This window comes from Prinia subflava, chromosome 16 (genome assembly GCF_021018805.1).
Source record: "Prinia subflava isolate CZ2003 ecotype Zambia chromosome 16, Cam_Psub_1.2, whole genome shotgun sequence".
Classification (NCBI taxonomy): domain Eukaryota; kingdom Metazoa; phylum Chordata; class Aves; order Passeriformes; family Cisticolidae; genus Prinia; species Prinia subflava.
In genome coordinates, this window is record NC_086262.1 from 13210377 (window position 1) to 13224868 (window position 14492).

Genomic DNA, 14492 nt, shown 5'->3' on the forward strand with positions numbered 1-14492 from the left:
CAGCACAGGCTGTGAAGGGAACTAAAGTCCAGGAAAAGGAGATAACCATGAGAGTATTTTGAAAAGCACACCCTGCTCCACAGTAAAGCACTGACACACGTCCAAAGACATCTGGGCTCTCTGAGCGCTTCCAAAAGATAAACCAAATTGTTTATTCAAACAATCAGATTAATCCTGCTGGAGGTAAGAGAATTATCATTGTGCTGATTAGAATTGGATCAGTGGTTGATCCTTTTATCCAGGAGTTACCTTCATCTGATTGGGCTTTACTGGTTCAGAAAAAATGGGAATTGTTCTGAATCATCTCTGATGATGGGTACTGGAAAAGCCAAAGCCTGACCTCTTTGTATCATTTACATTACAAATGAGGTCAGTGTGATTCCTTAGATAATGAGCTGGACAGAATTATACCAATATCTATTCTGAATTTCCTTCTTCCCTTCCTGCTCTCTTCAGCCTCCACTTTCTGTAAGAGGAGAGGCTGTGCTTCATTCTTCTGTGAAGGCTTCTGTTGAACAAAAGCAGTTGACTCTGAGAGCCATCCTCTGACAACAAACCCTTAGACCTTTCAAAGCATTGCTCAGGGTTTTAGATGTGACTTTCCTATTGAATTTAATTGGAGGCTTCCAGGGTGCACACCCTGAAATATTCATGTTGCCTTTCTCATTTTCCTTTCTCTCAGTCACGTTTGTTAAGGTTTAAAGGAAGTGGCTTCCACTTGTTGTAGGTGCAAATTTGTGCTTGCATAGTGTATGAAGACATTAGCATTTAGTCACTGAGCATCCTTGATTTGTATGCACCAGTCACTTGGTAGACAGCTGAAGTGGTTGCATTTATGCTGTCACTTAATTCTGGCTGCTAAAATGGATTCCAGTTTTTGAAAGTTGGGTCCTTATCAGATCTCTGCTCTCCTGTTGCTTGCACAAAGGATGATTGTGATTCCTTTTCACATTCCCCATGTCCAGGCAGAAGGTTCCAGTTTTGGTTTCCTCTCAGGTTTGCAGGATCCCAAGGTGGTCCAAGGTTGCTTTCCTTCCAGAAGGAGAACATGACACAAGACAGAAGTAGGGTGCTAAAATGTGGAGATATTCCCTCAGTTTGTGTAGAATAGAAGGTCTGGGGTCAAGACTTCTGAGATGGTTTTATTCAGTGTCTGAGAATGACAGAATATCCTGAGTGGGAAGGGACCCACAAGGATCATTGAACCCAACTCCTGACCCTGCTCAGACACCCCAACAATCCCACCCTGTGCCTGGGAGCATTATCCAAATGCTCCTGGAGCCCTGGCAGCCTTGGGGCTGTGACCATTCCCTGGGGAGCCTGGGCAGTGCCTGACCACCCTCTTTTCCTACAGGATGTGTGAATTCTAGGCATAAGGACACTACAGTGTAATAAGGATGATTTATCTTAATGTAGATGATATCACTAATTTTAGAGTCATGTAGTGGGTATTTATCTCAGAGGAATCTCATCTTCAGAAATTGTTTCAAAAATAATTGTACTTCTTTCTTTTCACTTAAATATAGACCCTTCAAAATTGGCCATAATTTCATTTCCAGTCTTACCCATCTCTGAAGGTGGCTTACCATGGAAGAGTTCCTAATTGGTTGACTGCAAAGCAAGTCTGCTAAAAATGCTGTCTGCTAAAAGAAGTGGGAGTGTTTCTGTTTATAGGGAAAAGTCCAGGGGGAAATAGCAGAGTGCAGCTTTTCAGTGTCTGTACTCAAAACCCTGCAGCCTTGATTCAGTGACCTGTTGTTGCCTCAACCTGCCCATTGGTGAAATGGATACAGGGGTAAAAGTAAGAATAATCAAGGGCAAAAGCTGACTTTTTCATGGCACTCACCTTTTTTCAGAGTTGCTGATATTCCAAGCATGTGAGCTCCTGTGTCTCGTAATTTCCTGCTTGTTGCTGTACTGATGAACTGACCACATGCATGGCCCTAATCTACTGCAAACACAGACTGAAATGCATTATCTTGAAATACCATGAAGGCTGATAAGCAGAAAATCACAGAGATCTGATCACTCATTTGTTTGTAATGGCAGTTCACACCCATAATTAATGTTTCTGGGCTGATTTGAGGCAAGCAGAAGCAAAGGGTATTAGGAGAACTTGTTGTACTTGGGTTTATTGCTATCAGATTTTGTAAAATCTCTTGCATGAACAGATTTTGGAAATACTGTTTTAGCCTTTAGCCTGGGAAAGATTTGCCTCATCAGCAAGGTGCTGCTGTTTTAGCTGCCTCCCTCTCTAATTGAATTTGGAATATAACAGAATCATTGCTAGCAGCACTGCAAACCTCCCCAATTTGCTCTGGATAATTTTCTCTCGCTGCTGCAGGGTTTTCTGCATCGTGTTGGGAATACCTGGGGAAAAATGCAAATGGTGACATTGAATTGCTCAGCTCTCTGCAACAGCTGACAAGATCTGAGAACATTCTTCGTGTCTATCTCCGACTGCTTCTGATTTCACTTGTTGCCATGTGTTTAGATTGGCAATTGTTTTGTATAGCTAGACCTGTAGTGTTAATATCCTGCTTTGATAATGGTACTCTTCAGGAATATTAATGAGTGGCTTTTGTGTGCGGCGTCTTTCAAACCTTCCACTGCTGGTGCGGTTTTTAAATTTTTTTCTATTTTTTTTAATGGTGAAAGAGCACTGCTGAAGGCCCCTTGGGTAAATAGTGTTTAAAGAAGTCCATGCATTTTAATTAGCAAAGAAATATATAGATAAGGATGAAAGATTTGTTTTCCTCAGGCAAACCATAAGAACATCAGGCCCACAGGTATCTTGGTTTAAATCCTGAGAGATTACATTTATATCTCTTCATCTTAATCTTAAAAATGCCATTCTGATACAAGCAGTACAAATTAAGGCAAGATAAAGGTGTCTTCTCTGCTGGAGGTTTAAGATTCTTTATTCTGAATGTTATTAAGGTGTCCTATTCTGGAGGGGTAAAGAAAAGCAAAGCTAGATCATGAAGACTGCAACATAATCTGTGTATGAAACTGCATTTCTGTGTGCACAGAGAATTTAAATTAATGATTGGTCATAGAAGTGGGTAAGCTGTGTTTTCTGGTCATGAACCCGTAGAATCATAATGTGTATTTACATGTTTTAATTATTAAAGACCAATTCTCTCTGCTAGTAGTCTTCTGGTAGAAGATGTGAATCTGGTACTGAACTTTGCTGTGCAGCCACAGAGTGGCCATTTAACACCCTGACCTGGGTTTTGTTTTTAAACTCGAGGTGTTTAACCTCTTTTAGGATGTTAAATGACCAACCTTTGGCTACACAGCATTTTTGTGATCCCTCCTGTGGTGCCTGGGGGATGTTTTGAAGGCAGGATTCAGCTCAGAGAGGCAGGATTGTTTCAGAGCCTCCGTCAGCCTGGTCACTCCAATCAAGGGTTCTGCTTGCTTCTCAGGGAGAGGAACTTAACCACTGAAGAAGTTGAGGCCATCCACAGAAAAGACATTTTGCTGTGAATTTGGCTGCTGTAGCACAGAGGGTATGGAGATTGCTGTGTTTAGAGGTCAGCCAGGGGTGTTGCTGCTGGAGAATGTCAGGAGGACAAGGATGGTGCTGTCCATGCAGAGTTCCTCATTGGGCTGCAGCTCATTTCCAGCTATTCTCTATTTTCCAATGAGGGCATCAGCTCAGCAGCAGGGAAACCTTCATGGAATGGCTGACAGCAAGTGGAAGGAGCACAGACTGATCAGGGGCACCACAGGGCCCCTGGGCCCCAGGGAGAAGGCTGAGCCACTGCTGCTGCTGCTTCCTCTCTCCTCTCTCTTTCAGAAGCAGCTGGACCTGCTCACACCAAACCAGAGTGAATGACTGAAAGACAATGGGGAGGTTTTTCTAAATGCCTGCCTAGAGACCACTGTCAGCTCAGCCCAGATAAAGATACTTATTAGGAGATAAAGGAACCTGTCCATTGTGCAGGAGCTGGTCTTAAAAGGTGTCTGGCCCTGTGCTGTGACACACAGTGCATGGACCCAGCACTGATGCTGTGCTTCAGAAGAAGACTAAATATTCCACAGGCTTCACTGAGATCCTCCGAGACCAGAAAAACCTCCTGTAGAGTTGTTGTGTGTTATTCAACAAAGCAAAACATTTCTGAGAGGCGACATCCCCAAGTGCATGCAAGATTGATTTGATTTCCAGGCCTAAGACAGCTTCTTCAGTATTCCTGAGCCCAAGACCCAAATGGGGAAAGGATGGTGTCTGCTCCCAAGGTTGAGCACTGATCTAGGTAGCCTCTGGGCTGCTCTAATTAATCTCTGCCCTAATTTGGGATACTCAGAGCAAGAAGGGCAGGCTGGCAGCCAAACCCATTAGGTCTGTGCTGGCTGAGGGTGCCACGTGCAGGTGGGATCTGAGCTCTGGCTCCCAGAGCCTTTGCTGTGCTGATGCCATCCCAACGTGGACACCCAGAGCTGGGAAGGGTCAGCCTTTAAATTTCATAGAATTTCATTTAAATGAAATTCTATGAAAAATATGTGCCAGAACCATAACCAATGTCATGCACGACTGTGGCACACAGAGGGGTAGATTTTTTAACAAGAGTACAAGGTGGAAGAGCCTTCCACTTCCTCAGCAGAAGCCTTTTCTGTAGAAACCATTTAATGGTCATTTTTGTGGTGTTTTGAGAAATAAGTCAGTGCTGTCTCCAACCTAATTACCAGATAAAAGACAATTTATCACTTACCGAAGGTTTGATTGCTTTTTCAGCCTTCAATGGCCTCTTGGTTGGTCAGTGGAATTGTGTACAAGATTGGCATTTTTTAAGGGGAAGTTTAAAGAAAAAAGAAAGAAAAGAGATAAAGGACCCAAAACCTCAACTTCCAATTCTGTGCTTTACTGTCTGTATGATGGTTTTATTTTTTTTTTTTTTTTTAATGTAAGCTCATGGTATTTCGCATTTAGAAATCAGAAAAAAAAAAGCCTCATTTAAGAATTCTATCTCTGGATTCATATTTTTAAACAATGTTGCCCCTGAGAATGAAGATGCAGTTTCCCATATCCTAAAATGCAAGAGTCAGCAGGAGAAATAGCTCACTTGAAAAAATCCAAGGCATAATTACTAATTAATGTACAAGAAAAAGATCTGGTGTGCAAAAAGCTCTGTCTTTTTCTCATAGTTATCATTGATTGCTTCTGGACTTTAGATGCAACCCTGAACAAGCCATCTTATGTTATATTTTTGCAGATGGAATGATCAGAAGAAAGCAGGTCATATGTTTTGATACATGCCACATAAAAAGGAAATGTTGAGACTGGTAGAGCCATACTCAAATTTGATTATAAGGAATTAAGTTTCTTCAAAGCAAATGGCTTTCTTGTACTTCTCATGCAATTAGCAAGTTGATTATATTAACTTGCCTGACAGACGATATTACTGATCTTATCATCCTTCACTTGTGTATACAGGGCTTTATTAATTTCTTGTTTGCTTATGAACTTCTTTGTCAACAATAAATTTGGTGGGCAAATGTGGAACATACGTGTCGGGGTAATTCGTTGTTTGCTTTGCTTATCAGCAAATAACAAACTTTTGGCAAACAAATAAAAGCAACAAGGGAGCAGGTGGGTCTTGGGGGGTTCTTTTGCACTGTTGGTACTTGGTCATGTTGCTAAGTTACAGTAGCTTCTGGCTCCTACTTTAGAGAGCAGAAGTTGTTTTTAAAAGTACAACAAGCACAGTACCAGGGACTCCCAAAACTGTTCTGGAATACAGGAAGGACTGTGAATGCTGACCAAGCCCTCAAAAACACTTTTCTCACACAAAACCTGTTCCTACCATCACATTTCACTTAGAGGTATGCACATTATTTTATTTTTTATAACATGCCTTAAGAGCAGCAATGATGAACTGCTGGATTAGATGGCACCTGCTTGTCACTCTCGGAGTGTAGGAGGAGTGTGGCCCAAAGGGCTTGGAAAAAAACAGTGACAGTGACTTTTTGCACAGCCAGATAGTGGCAGGACAAGGGGGAACAGTTTTACATGAAAAGAGGGAATATTTAGTTTAGATCTTAGGAAGAAATTCTTGTCTGTGAGGGTTCAGAGGCCCTGGCACAGGCTGTCCAGAGAAGCTGTGGCTGCCCCAGCCCTGGAGGTGTTCAAGTCCATGTTGGATGGGGCTTGGAGCAACCTGGTCTGGAGAGTGGCATCCCTGTTCTTGGAAAGGGGTGGGAATTAGATGATCTATAAGATCCTTTCCAATTCAAACCCCTCTATGATTTTTTGAAAATGTAGGAATGATCGTGACTAGAAGTTAAAGCTTTCAGATTTCTCTTCAGATGAAGAGAATATTGCCAGAATAGATTATATTTCCTTACTGAAGACTTTGTTCTTTGCATTACTAGTAAAGGTTTTTATTCCTCTTATTGCAACAGGGATTTCATTATTACTGCCATGAAGAGAACAAGCTGTAAAGCAGGAATTTTGTACACACTATGAAGTTGCCTGGCATGGTCTTCACTAATCCCTCTCAGACACCAAAAGAGAAACTGAGTGCCATTACTTAGACTTCAGCTGCTCTGTGACATTATGAAGGCTGAAGCTCTGAACTGCAAAATGGACTCAGCTTTCAGACTGAATTTGGAATATACAGTCAGTTTTTTATTGATATTTCAGTTTGTTAGGGGAAAACATCATTTTCCTGCTGGTTAGAAGTTGCACTCCACCATCTGTTGCTGGGCAGTGTGAGCCCTTTGGAAGGGCTGGAGCTCAACTGCACTTGGCTCCAGGTTTAACCTGCCTCTGTAGTGCAGGACAGGAGCCCAGGGGTCAGATGGTGGGAGCATATGAGTAAAGCTGTTGGGGGACATTGAGGGTGGCCTGAGTCCAGGGAGATGAGCGCAGGGGTAGCATAATGCAGAAAATTGTAAATGTGTTTTGGCTGCAAATTCTCTGTATGAGTGCCATGAGATCTTACGGGGCAGTGGGAGGGTGAGGGTGGCTTTGTAGCAGAGGATGGAAACCTAAAGAGACACATGAAACCAGTGAGCCTACAGGAAATAAAAAAGAGAATTTCTGGCCTTTAGTTAAGTTTCTGATTTATACAGTTTAACAGTTTCCAGGTGGGGAGATAAACCCAAAGTACTCTGCTCAGTGTACTGCTTGCCAGAACTGGGCAGATTTGGTAGATCCCAATGCAGCAGGAGGTGACTTGATAGTGTGTTCTCTGATCTGAATTCCTCTACCTGGAGATATTTTTCCATCCAGTCTTTCCTTTCCCTCCTGAAGTGGGTCCTGGACCCACTGTATGGTCTTTTTTTAAGAGTTCACAGAGATGTCTCAGCTCTGCTGCTGATGAAGTCCATAGGTGTCCTATTCCTGGCTTGTCCATGCCAGGGAAATGCTCTTCTCTGCTTGTGGGGAAGTTGATAAGAGACTGAAGGGTTTTTTTTCTGGATACCTTAGTTTTCTCACAGACTGAATTGTCTAAATTATAGATTCTTATCTGTTAGTGAAGAAAGCCTGTGAACCTCACAGACCTGGCAGGGAGAAGCAGCAAGGCCCAGGACATTTTTCTAAGGGTAAAACCAGAACCACCGTAAAGAAGACACTCCTACCAAGCATCTCTCTGGTCAGTGGTTACAGGTCTAGGCTGACTGGCACAGGGACCTGAGGCACTTCTCCCTTCTGCCTCCAGGATCCAGCTGGGATGTCTGATTCATCCCTTCAGGCTGAGCCAGAACCATCTAGCACTCAAAAATGGATTTCAAGGGGATTTTTCTTGTCTTGACATGGCACTCTGCAGGGCAGCAGAAATCCTCATAGCTGTGCCCACACTTCTCAGAGGAGGCTGTGCTGGGTCTCAAGCCTCCCCTGGGATCTGAGCTCCTTACACAGAGTGACATGGCTTTGGAGATGTCCTTTCTTAGAACAGAGGAGGTCAATGGGAGATCGGCAGAAATGAGCTTTTGAAAGAGTCTGTGAATGCAAGGGGCAAGAGGAAACTTTCCATCTTTAATTTTCCATCTTAACCTGCCTTTCTGGAATCTAAGATGATTACACCTGTGCTCAAATTTATAGGCAAGGCTCTAAAATGCAGACAGAGGGTCTGGTCAGGCCTCAGTCCTTCTATGCTCATCTCTGTTGGGGGAATATAAACAAAAATGAGAGCAGCAGATCATAGCAGAGCTGCCTTGGGTGAACTTTGGGGAGACTTAATGGCCAGAGCCAGGTTGGCCTTTACTTTTTCTTTTTATTCTTTGTCTTCTTTTCTTTTTCTTTAGAGCAGAGAGAAATTCTTAATTCTTACCCTTCCTGCAGGACTGCTCATGGAGGTTTATTAAACATGAGCCACAGCTTTATATTCTCAGTGATTCAAGAGCAGACGAAGCTTGGAGCTCCTGCCATCTGTCACTTGTCACCAGCACTGTCCCTCCAGGCAGAGCTGTGGTGGGACAGGGCTGTAGCAGCCAGTTGTGGAGCTGTGAGTGGAGAAGCAATGCAGAAGGGTGATTATTCACTGCTTTTCACAATAGGGGAACTAGGGAGCATCTGAATCTCACAGCAGGTTAAAAACTCAGAAGAAGCATTATTTCCACATCGTGCATAACTGAACTGTGGAGTTTGTTACCATGTGATTTGGTGGGGATAAAAGGTTTGGATGGCTTCCAAAAGCCATTTGGAGGCATTATGGAAGGGAAATGCAGAGCCTGGTAATCACAGAGATGCAGAAATTCTGAGGCTGGTAACTCCTCCCAGTTCCTCTCCATGGGAGGGTCCATTTGGACCTTTCCTCTGCCATTCTGCCGTGGCTGACAGGTGCTGTGTTGGAATTCCAGAGCACAAAACCCACTTTGACAGTTTCCATGTTTCTTATGCTGGCTTTAAAGCCAGAAGCTTTGTGGGTTGAGAAGATTTTGGGCTCCTTTTGATATTCAATCTTAGTTCAAAAAATGACCAAAAGGAATGAAGAGAGAAGGGACAGTATATGCATGAGGGATTTATTATCATCATTTGCTATGGAATAGTGTGGCAAACCATTTAGTTCAGCACTCAGGTTATAAAATAACATCTGTGTGACCATGGAATCTCTGTATTGAAGGGTTTTATGACTGAAGTAGTCACACATGGTGGTGAGAACAGCCACAAAGGCATTGCAGCCTGCTGGTGACTGGCCATGAGGAAGATGGGGAGCTGGCCTTGCTTATCCTGCCAGCCCAAAGGTCCAAAGCCAGCATGGATCTCAGGCTTCTTCAAGCAACAGCAATTTCTGGAGAGGCTTGGCTTGTCAGACAAGGTAAAACACAACAGCCTCAACCTAATGAAAGCTTAAAATAAACATCTTCATCTTAGTGGTGAGCTGAGCACGTGCATGGGTGCAGTTACTGCAGATCAGCCAGGGGTGAGAATTCATTGCACTGCAGCAGTTTGGTCCTACTTGTGAGCCCTTGAACTTCCCTACTTGTGAGCCCTTGAGCACTTTACTGCAAGGGACTTCATTCACTGCTGAGTTCAGACCTCCTCTTTGTCTTTCAGTGGGCAGTTCCACTGCTGTTTTGTGCTCTTCTCTCCCTTTACCTGCAGTTCCTGAGACATTTGTCTGAAACACACCTCATATCCCAGCATAGAAACTAGTAGATGTTGCTGTTCTTCACCTTTTTTGGAACCTCACAAGGAACAGCCCTAGAGCTTTTCCCCTGCAGAACCCTGACCCATTTATATCCATGACAGATGCCTGACAGGAGCCAAAATTCAGATTTCCCACCTTGGGAAGGAGCAAAGGTCTGTACTCATTCAACCCTGTGGAGGGTTAATTATTGTTTTGCTTAAAAAAGCATTCAGCTGCCCTTAGGTATAGGAATTTATTTAAGCCTTATCTGCATAATTATCATGTTTATTGCTCAACACAGCTGGATGGATATGAAGCGTATGCAGTTTTTGATACACACTTTATGTCAGAACCATTACAAGGGAAAATGATCATTCTCTTATAGCCCCAGCAAAGAGGCTGGCAGTAATAGTTAGTTTTCTGACTTTAAAAAACAAATCCTAAGACCAAATTTATTTCGCCTATTTACATATTTTTGATGGTAAAGCTCTTCTCTTTTAATGGACATACATTCTCTGGTGATGAACAGCCTGGATTTTGAAGGGTGATTGGTGACCTGAGATGTTTTTGCTTAACAGACTCAAATTGCAGAGGGGAAGGAACTGCATCACATAGGAGTCATTCACCTCTTCCAGGGACTCCTGTCAGGCACCCAAAATCACTGTTTGCCTTCAGAAATCTTACCCTCCTGTGACATTGTCATTATTGAGATATTAACTTGGGAACTCTGGAGTAGCCAGGAAAATGTAGAGAGCATTTTGATATATGATTTATTTTTTTAAAAAATTAATCTTGTAAAATGACTTTTGCTCTATTGGAAGCCATAGTAAGTTGTATCTTTTATAGATAAACTATCATGAGGCATTGGCGGGTATTTCTGTAATTGTAACAGGGTGCAAGCATTTAAACAGTCCAACGTTGACTCATTCATTATGAAGTATTTCTGATTTCAAATTCAGGTTATTGCATGAGGCAGCACACTGCAGTCTGAGGGTTTCTTGGTGCAGCCTGCAGGTTACAGAAGTCTTGCAAATACCTGCAGCTGCCTCCTACACTGCTGTGGCTGCCAGCAACCCCAATAACACTGAAAATAAATATGAGATGCACACAAGTGCAAGCTAGGGCAGGAAAGGGATCTTTAGCCATGAAACTCCTTTTTCTATCTTAAATGGGGGGCTGTGGGGTGCTATACTGGCAAAAATAACATTTAGCATCATTTGGACAAAGCTAATATTATCATAGAGTGGTTTGGGTTGGAAGGAACCTTAAAAATAATCTAATTCCAGCCCCCTGCCTTGGTTAGGGACACCCTCCACTAGACCAGGTTGCTCAGAGCCTCATCCAACCTGACCCTGAGCATTTTCAGTGATGGGGCATCCCCAGCTTTTCTGGCCAACCTGTGTCAGGACCTCACCCTCCATTTCCTCCTCATATCAACCTGCCCTCTGCCAGTTTGAACCCCTTCCCCTTGTTCTAGCCCTATGTGTTTTTGTACAAAGTCCCTCTCCAGCTCTCCTGGAGCCTCTGGAAGGGGCTCTGAGGTCTCCCTGGAGCCTTCCCTTCTCCAGGTGAATACCTCCAGCTCTCCCAGCCAGGAGCAGGGGCTCCAGCCCTCAGAGCATCTTCTTGGTCTCCTCAGGACTTACTCCAGCAGGTCCAGTTGAGTTTCTCATCAACCACCACCCCCAAGTCCTTCTGCTCAGGACTGCTCAGAATTCATTCCCTGCCCAGGTTGTATTTGTGATTGGAATTGCCCCAGCCTTTGTGCAGGACCTTGCAGGCTGCAGCTGATGCCAGACATCCATAAGCTGTTTTTAACAGATCAAGGAAGAGTCGCAGTGGATGTTAGTTATTTAAAATTTTATTTGCCTCTAATTTGTTCTCATAAAAGCACTCTAGTCCATTTGGCTTTTGTATTAAGACAGATCGCCAGGTAACCTCTGATCACAGCAACTGAGTTATGAAATGAGAATACAAAAGACCTAAAAAAGTAGCATTTCAGCTGCTATCACCTTCATTAGTGATGTGAGAACTATTTATTTAAAGCCCAGATTGTGTGTGGTAGGAGTAGGTACCACTCAGTCTGTTGTCATTAGCTGGAGTACTTCTATCTTCTGTTTTATTGTTAGTTATACAAATGAACCTTTTAGTTGTGGCTGGCAAGAAGATGAACATGGTGAAGTGACAGGATGGAACTTTTGCATAAAAGCCAAATTAGTTGGAAGGGAGGGAGGCAAACACCCATCAGTTACGACTCCTCTCCTTCGCTCTGCTAATCCCCCCGTGTTCCACAGATGATAAATTACCTTTCACTTCCTTTCATTGGGAGGCATCTCTTCCCATGCTAACTTCTTGCCCCTACTCCTCAGTTACCCAACTACCTTCTCTTTGGATCTAATCAATATCTCTAGTCAGACAAATTGCTTCTGACTCGCTTACTCTGTAGAAGAGTGTGTGTGTAACTTCCGACTGTATGAGATGTCTTAAAAGTTATGTTCCCCATTCCTACAAACATTACCTGGCTCTCAGTTACTGTGTTGTTCACATAAAACAGGGGGTGTCATTATGGCCTGATGATTACAGTACAAAATACTGATCAGACTAAAAGGCTGCTCAGCAGGAGGTACCTCCTCAAGCTCATAAATGTTTATAAATCCCTTTGGCACTGAGAAGATTTCTTGGGCCATAGCACAAGAATTTATTTGCCCTTTATTCTCCAGATTGTGAAATTTGGGTGAAGAATATAGAAAGCATTTGATTACCATTTTCTCTCCTTTTCCAATTCAAAGCCACTTCAGAACTGAGCTGTAGTTTAATCTTCTTCCCATTTCTGGTCTGCAGTTCTGCAGATCAGCACAAAGTGTGAACAATTTTTTGGATGGGCCAGGGGATCAGTGTCAAAATCAGGAGTCTGAGCCTTGGTGGTGAACTTGAGACTGAAGCTGAAGGATACAGTGCTCTCAAGTGTATTTAAAAGGTATTTTAATTGTTCCTGACCATGGCCAGGTGACTTGCCTGGGGCTGGACATGGGGAGCAGAGCACATCAGCCCTGAGGGGCACCACAGATCCTCTGTAAAGAGGCACATGAAATTCTTGCTTATGTGTTTGGCATCAGGTTTTAACAAGGTTTGCAAATGCACAGCTAAGCTTTGTCATTCAAACCTTTTACTCAGTATTTTTAAGGACGTTTTAAATTTCTTTTCCCCCCAAATTTTACTGGAAATTTGCTTGCAGTTATTCTGATTCCAAATCCTTGGGATGAGAAGCTGGTGAAATGTTTTCGCTACCCTTAACAGACTGGCCATGGCACGAAGGATAATGGGAGAGACTTTACTCAGCATTTAACAGAACTATTTTCCCATCTTGCCTTGTTAAATTACCATCACAGACAGCACTTCTGAGGCGTTGATTAGCTTAGAGGGGTCTCCAGTTTATTAAAACATCTTCCTTTCTCTTCTGTGGCCACACTTCAGCACGTTTCCTCACCGTGGGATAAACAAACCTGCCCACAGGTGATCAGTGCACCATATGGCCTCGAATTAGGAAGCAGCAAGACCTGGCCACTTCCCTCCTTGGGTAGCACCTTGCTCCAAATGAGGCGTCAGTGGAGCGAGAGCAGCCCTGTGGAGAGGCAGAGGAGCTGCTCCTTGGATTGCTGCAGTTTCATTTCTGCTGCAGGGAGAAATAGGTGTTGTCTTGAGAGCTCACAGGCTGTGTTACAAGCCTTGCTGGTCGAGCTGAATGCCCTAGAGGGGAGACTTTGTGGAAATGCCTCTTTTGAACCTCTGGACATTGATGCTGGATCTTGGAATCCCTTGTGAGAAGTTGCTGGGTGAGAGCAGTGTTTGGTTTGCTCAGAGCAAAAAAATAAATATGGAAGATGGGAAGAGTGAAGACCATAAAAGTTTCACATAAGCAATGAAGAGTCTGATTCCTTGGGAGCTATTGAAGGATAAACTCCTGAGGCATTTGAGGCATGGTCCTCTACTATCTACATTCCCAAGCAGATATTCCTTCTTCCCTTTAAATCCTGCACTACAATCCCCTGACAGCCCAGATTACATTCAGCAGGGCCATGAAGTGTTACATCATGTCATGTTGGGCTTTTTTCCCCCCTCCTGGTGCTAACAGGAGGTGACATTGCATGAGTGAGCTCATGTAGCTAAAGTAGCTGTGATGGTGTGGGCCATCACGAGCTGAAGTCAAGAGAGTGAAAAAAAAGTTAAGCAAAGAAAAAAAAAAGGAACCACAAACCCTTGTTCTTTGAAAAGTCCAGGACATTGCTGAATTATTAGCAGAGATTTCAGCAATTTTGCTTGGGGAAGGGGGAACTGACCACAATTCATTTCTGGCTTTTCAGGGGTTTATTATCTTAAGCATTTGGCAATAGCTTATAGAGTATTCTTAAATATTCAGCTTACTTTCTATTTTTGGCAATTACTCTCTGAAGACATATTATATATATTATAATTTCTGCACCTCGGTCAGCTAAAAATAAACAAGGGATTTGAGGTTATTTCTGCTAATTGCAGATTTCCTCTTAAGAAAACACTCATGACCCGTGGTGGTTGAATTGAACAGAAAAAGGCCTTCAGGAAGAATCTGCTGGTGCTGTTATCAAAAATGTCTTGGAATCTCATGTTAATTCAACAGCTTTTTGGGGAAACAACAGCACTATGGGGTCTTTAGAGAAGCAGTCTGAATTTCTGCTTCAGGAGCAGGGTGTGCTGTGGCACTGCTCACAAACTCCAGCTGCCACCAGCCCCAAGCAGCTCCTCAGGGGCTGTGTCCAGTTTGAGTGGAATTCTTCTCTGAAGCAGGTTTTTAAATCAGCTTTTGGGCACTTCAGGGTGGTTAAATCTGTCTGACTTGACCACTGACTCTCTATAGAACATGGAAAATCTCTCTCA